Here is a 6687-nt window from a genome sequence, read left to right on the forward strand (position 1 = left end):
CCCAGGGAAAACCAATATTTTATTTATAATACAAGTCTAGAAAATAATTGCAATTGCTTATATCTATTAAAAGCCATTAAGGTTTGGCAGCTTTATGAAATAAAGCTGCTCTGTGAACATGGATTGGTATAGATAGTTATATATCTAGTTAAGGCATGTAATATTTAGGTTTTTCTTTTGCTTCTTTTATGGAATAAATCAGTGTGGCCATGGATAGACAGCTATAGAGAGACATACATAGAAACATATAGAAACACCTAATGTAAGATGCTAAAACAGGCTTGGAAAATAACTGCCATGGCAGGTGCTGCAGCATTGACAGGAGACTATTCACCATTAAACCACACCAGAACTGGGATAGCTTTTGTTACTAATCATGATTATGAAAATAAATGCATAAACTTGATGTTCTAAACACAAGTGTCCATTTAAACAGTTAAAATCACACATAAATGGCTCACGATAATCTTTTAGACCAGGGGGGTTGCTGGTCTTAATTTATAACTGTCTCTTGGGCTCCCAACTGTCACTGCAGTTTGAGGGGGATCTGCCTACTAATCATAGTAGTTACCCCCAAGAAATAGCTTTTGTTACTAATCATGATTTGGAAAAAGAAATGGATAAACTTGATGTTCTAAAAATAAGTTTCAATTTAAACAGTTAAAAGCACATCATAAATGACTGGCTATAGTCTTCAGACCAGGGGGTTGCTGGCATCAACTTGTAACTGTCTCTTGGGCTCTCAACTGTCACTGCAGAAATACTGATACATGTAGATAGATATTCATAATACTCAATAATGATCAGATAAAATAAAGAGGAAAATAAATATGTTATATGTTATGTCCTGATAATTATTATTAACTTAAGGGCCAATTGGTCAATATGAAAGCATCACTAATGTAAGGTCACCCATGTGACTGATCTGTGAAGTTATAAAGGGAACCCACTTTACATGTTTACAGTAAGAGACAAAATTGTCACTGTATTGCTGAACTCAGAGGTGAGTACATCAGAGAAACCTCCAGGAAAAGCCAATAATTCAAATTATAAAACAAAGACAGAGATAAACATTTTCACCTATAAAAACAGATTTTTGAAAGTAACTGCCATGGCAAGATTCAGTGGAGATTATAGATCATTAAACCACACCAGGGATGGGATAGATTTTGTATTTTTATTAAACAACTAAATGTAAATTCGCCAACAAATGAAGGAACATTATGATCTAGACGTGTGTGTCGATTTAAAGGAAAACTATACCCCCCAAAATGAATACTTAAGCAAAGATAGTTTATATCAAATTGAATGACATATTAAAGAATCTTACCAAACTGGAATATATATTTCAGTAAATCTTGCCCTTTTACATCTCTTGCCTTGAGCCACCATTTCGTGATGGTCTCTGTGCTGCCTCAGAGATCAGCTGACCAGAAATACTACAACACTAAGGGGCAGATTCACTAAGGGTCGAATTTCGAAGTTAAAAATACTTCGAAATTCGACCCTCGAATTGAAATCCTTCGACTTCGAATATCGAAGTCGAAGGATTTAGCGCTAAACGTTCGATCAAACGATCGAAGGATTTTTCGTTCGATCGAACGATTAAATCCTTCGAATCGAACGATTCGAAGGATTTTAATCAAACGATCGAATGAATATCCTTCGATCAAAAAAAGTTTAGCAAGCCTATGGGGACCTTCCCCATAGGCTAACATTGACTTCGGTAGGTTTTATCTGCCGAAGTAGGGGGTCGAAGTTTTTTTTAAAGGGAAAGTACTTCGACTATCGAATGGTCGAATAGTCGAACGATTTTTACTTCGAATCGTTCGATTTCGTTTGAATTCGAACGAATTTAACCAATTCGATGGTCGAAGTACCCAAAAAATACTTCGAAATTCGAATTTTTTTCATTCGAATCCTTCACTCGAAGTTAGTGAATCTGCCCCTAACTGTAACAGGAAGAAGTGTGGAAGCAAAAGACACAACTCTGTCTGTTAATTGGCTCATGTGACCTAACATGTATGGTTTGTTGGTATGTTTGTGAGTACAGTGAATCCTACGATCCCAGGGGGCGGCCCTTATTTTTTAAAATGGCAATTTTCTATTTATGATTACCCAATGGCACATACTACTAAAAAAGTATATTATTATGATAATGGTTCATTTACATGAAGCAAGGGTTTTACACATGAGCTGTTTTACTCAGTATCTTTTAATAGAGACCTACATTGTTTGGGGGGTATAGTTTTCCTTTAAACAATTACAATCCCAACATAAATGGCTGGTTAAAGCCTCAGCTGCAATTTTCCTTGGCAGTGGAGTGGGAACTCAGTATTTTATTCATATAAAGGAGGAGAATCCATCATTCAGCAGGCGGTTAGCATAACTATATAGCTATATAGCTACTTGAAGCAAGTAATCACATGATATTCATTTATTTAGCCATACATTTTCCAACTAAGGTAACCCAAGTATTTTTATTTTATCGAGTCTTCCCACAATCCGATTTTTTTCAAGTTTTTTTAATGATATATAAGGTAAAATCATGGATGGGAGTTTGGTTGCACTTTCATGACATAAAATCCTTGTTAGTGCATATCATGTCGAATCAGATTTTAGTAAATAAACCCCCAAGTGTATTATAAAGATGTGGTCACCAAACACCTCAAACTGGGGCAATTCATCATGTTTGTGGGGGGAGTTTAACATACCTCCCAACATTTTGAAAGTAAAAAGAGGGACAAAAAATGTTTTCGCACGTAGAACAGCAACATTTTTGACCATGCCCCTTTCTGTGGCCACACCCCCTAATTACCATGTTCATTTTACAAAATTTGGCAGGTTATGAAAGTTTGAAAATAATTCTCCTTATCTAAACTGTTTTTTTGTGTCTCAAAATTGTTACAAAGTATCTTATTTGCACCTGTTCTGGGCTTTCTGCTAAAAGCCAATTAAGTTAGAAACTTTGTTTCTTTTCCTGGCTGTTCAGTGCAGAGCAAATGATAGACTGCAGGCTGAGCTGTCAAAAGAGGGACTGTCCCTCCGAAAAAAGGGACAGTTGGGAGTAGTGATATGCGGGCTGACCCGATACCCGCACACCCCCAGTGCTCCTCGTGGGTGGCGAGTTGAGCTCTTCTGCTGCTCTCCCCGTCCAGGCCCGGACTGGCAATCTGTGGGTTCTGGCAAATGCCAGAGGGGCTGCTGTAAGGTGTCATAGAAAGTCAGTATTTATTGGGCTGGTGGGGGCTCTTTGGGACTCTATGTGGGCTGATTGGGCCTCTGTGTACCTGAAATGTTAGGGCCTATTTTAATTCTCAGTCCAGACCTGTCCCCACCCACCACCTTCAAATGCCGGCATCCGACTTACGGGTTCCGGTTTTATAGTCTCACGTCTGCTCGCCACGCCCCTTTTGTGACATCATTGTGACATCATCGGCTGGGCAGGTCGGCACAGGTCTATAAAAGGACCCCGGAAGCGTGGGTGCGGGCGGGCGCGGGTTGTAACAGGGCGGGTTAGGGTTGGGTGTGGGTCAGGGAAACGCTGAACCACACATCACTAGTTGGGAGGAATGGTTTAAAGTGCACATCATTTATATTTTTAGTATAAATACCCCCTTTACCTGTGACATACCCCCACATATTATAGAGGTTTGGAAAATGCACCTGTTTAGAAGCAATATTCACAAGTTCCTACACACAGAATTCTCTGCGTCACAGTGGGCTGCAACTTCTGAAGACTTAATAAAAAATTAAGGAAAAACAGATTCTTGTAGATTTCTCATCAAAACCTCTCTAATAGTGATGGGCGAATTCGCGAAACGGCGCCGGCGTCTCGTTTTTGACGCCGGCGTCCGTTTTTGACGCCGGCGTCCGTTTTTCGGAAAAAAGTTTTTTTGACGCCGGCGAATTTTTACCGCGAATTCGCGCCTGGCGAATAAATTCGCCCATCACTACGTCTCTAAGTTGAAATTCATGGAAAGCCCAGCAACCTCTTTAGTACTATAAAATCTTTAGCCATTAGGCCAAAAATACACTGGCATCTACACGTACCCACTGTTGCCATTGAAGTCTGGGATAACCAGGTCTTGGGTCCAGTAATAGTTCAGTTCTGTTTGTTGGCTAATGGGTTCTGCAGCAAGCACAGGAATTTTACCAGGTTTGAAAGCAGGTAATAAAACCTGGATGTGCCTCAGGATATTAATCTACAATCTGCTTCACTTTGGTCATTTTATCAACAGATCAAAAATGTTACCATTGGCACGAGCATTTTAATAGTTAAATGTTAAAAATAAATAGGGTCCAATATAATGTGTTTCTGTTTGTTTCCTTTAGAGCTCATGGAGTGATTTGATTCGGCGATATGGCGTTCTTGAAGTTCTGTTGCCTTCCGCGCAGGAATAAAGTAAGAAAGTCAAATAGATTTATTATAAAATGTATAGTCTAGAAAGTCATGTGGCCTCAGCAAGAGAAACGCTGTGTATTAGAGATCTTTTAGCATTAATGTCAATGGACCTATACTAATGATTTCTCTTTTCTCTCTTTAGGCAGAACATCCTCAATCAGATGATCTATCAAAACTATACAAAGTAAGTGTAAATACAGGAGGTGAACACTTGTTAAATGTTGCAACCTCAACCCATCTTAATATTGTATTGCCCAGCCCACTTCATCACTTATCTCCCGCTTACAGTATCAAGTATTGTACCCACCATTGCTACACATGTTAAAGGGTTGCATTCTACCAATACAGCACAAGAAGATATTCAATCATTTTTAAATGCTAATTAATTTTTAAAGGATCCCACTGGAGTTGTGACCCTGGGAGAATTTCTGGGAAGAGGAAGTTATGGTCAAGTCTACAATGTAAGTCTTCCAACCAGATGTCTATCTGAATTTATTATATGACCAATAGTATAGACTTCAAATCTAACTTCACTCTTCACTCTCTAAGACACATACATGCCTCAGGGCCACTGTGTGCACAGTCTGCTGACAAGCAGCGTCTGACGCTTCCAAGCAAGTGAAAGGAAGGAAGAATAAGAACTGGATATTGGACATTGTCTGGTTTCAGTTTCAGGACATACAGAACATGTGTGCACTTACAGAGTGACATCTTTCCACTGAGATATACAACTGGCTGAAGATAATCCATGTAAGTAACTGATTCTTTCTTCCTATGTATATAACATATACAAAATCCAAGTAGTTATCTTCAGGCTACTTTGCTTAAATTTGAAAATGGCATTTGCCTATTTTGAAGCATTCTGGATAATGGGTTTTTGGCTAATAGGTTCTGTACATATACTTTTACCTCAAATCAATACAGAGAGCAGCCTTGCACTATACTATTAACTGAACAATCATATTTTGTTTTGAGACTGGCTTATTTTAGATACCTTTGAAAACCCCTGATATAAACTTACAAGGGTTGAATTAAAGTAAAAAACTCTAAGGCAGAATTGGGATTCATATTGATTAATAACCTGTGTTCTTTTATATATTACAGACAGGAGAGGCAGCTAATGCACAAGTGACGTGTGAAGAGACTGCAGACAAACTCAATATAAGAATCCACCCATTGAACACAGGGAGGAATATGGAGAGATGTGGAGAACTGGAGAGAAAGTGGCACAAAGTAGAGGAAACCCATAAAGGACACAAGGCCCTGTGAAGTCAATGCTGGAAACTCACAGAGAGTGGAATTCACTGCTGGAGTACAGTCTAACCTGGCACGTGTCTCGGCTAACACTCACCTGGATGGGCCAATACATAGCAATGCCACCGACCCAAGCCCTCCGTGGGCTGAAGGAAGATCCAAAGCAATCTCTGCATTTCTCCAGCTGTTACCCTGGCTTTTAGGAAGTTATTATCCCTATACTTTATCAATTATATATAAATAATAATATATAAATATTGAAGTATTATATATTTCTATATTATTAAAATATATAATATGTATACGTATAAATAATAAAAATAATAATTTATAAAATTGTATTGTTGCCCTTGTACTGTTGTCAGATATTTTTAGCTCCAGTCTAATTGGAGGAGCATCAGTACCACTTACACAGACTTATGCACAAAAGGGGTAATTGACTACTGCTTTATACGCAAACACCAGAGCATTTTTGCATCCTTAGGGGTGATGTCTGTACTGCATTAAATACTAGGCAGCTCTATGTATCATGCCTGCCCCATAGGTATACAGTAAATACAGGAGTCTCCTTTTATTTGTGCCCATTGCCATTTCCAATCCTGTGCATCTAAATAACCTACATCCCACATATGTACATATTATATACAGTACATGGGAATTATATCATGGGCAGACTTTATTCAAGGCTTGGGGGACTATTGCACCTGTGCTTATTCCAGGGTGGGTGTGGGGAGGATACAGCTGGTGGTCACATTTTTTAATAGTGTGCATCACTCCCTCCCTCTCTCATGCAAACTACTACATTGCTACCACCAAGGGAGCCATAGGTTGACTGAAGCTGACTCTGATTGCATAGTGATGTCACTGAAGCTCTGATCTCATGTAATATGGCAGAATGCTGTATAACTGTTCTGTGTAATAAGCATGGCATGGCAAGGAGCAATTGTGAGCTCTACTATACACATGTCTTGTTTGTGTTGATTGGTGCAGCTACAGACACACAAAACAACACTTCCATCGTATAAAAT

The sequence above is a fragment of the Xenopus laevis genome, chromosome 5L, assembly GCF_017654675.1.
Source record: "Xenopus laevis strain J_2021 chromosome 5L, Xenopus_laevis_v10.1, whole genome shotgun sequence".
Taxonomy (NCBI): domain Eukaryota; kingdom Metazoa; phylum Chordata; class Amphibia; order Anura; family Pipidae; genus Xenopus; species Xenopus laevis.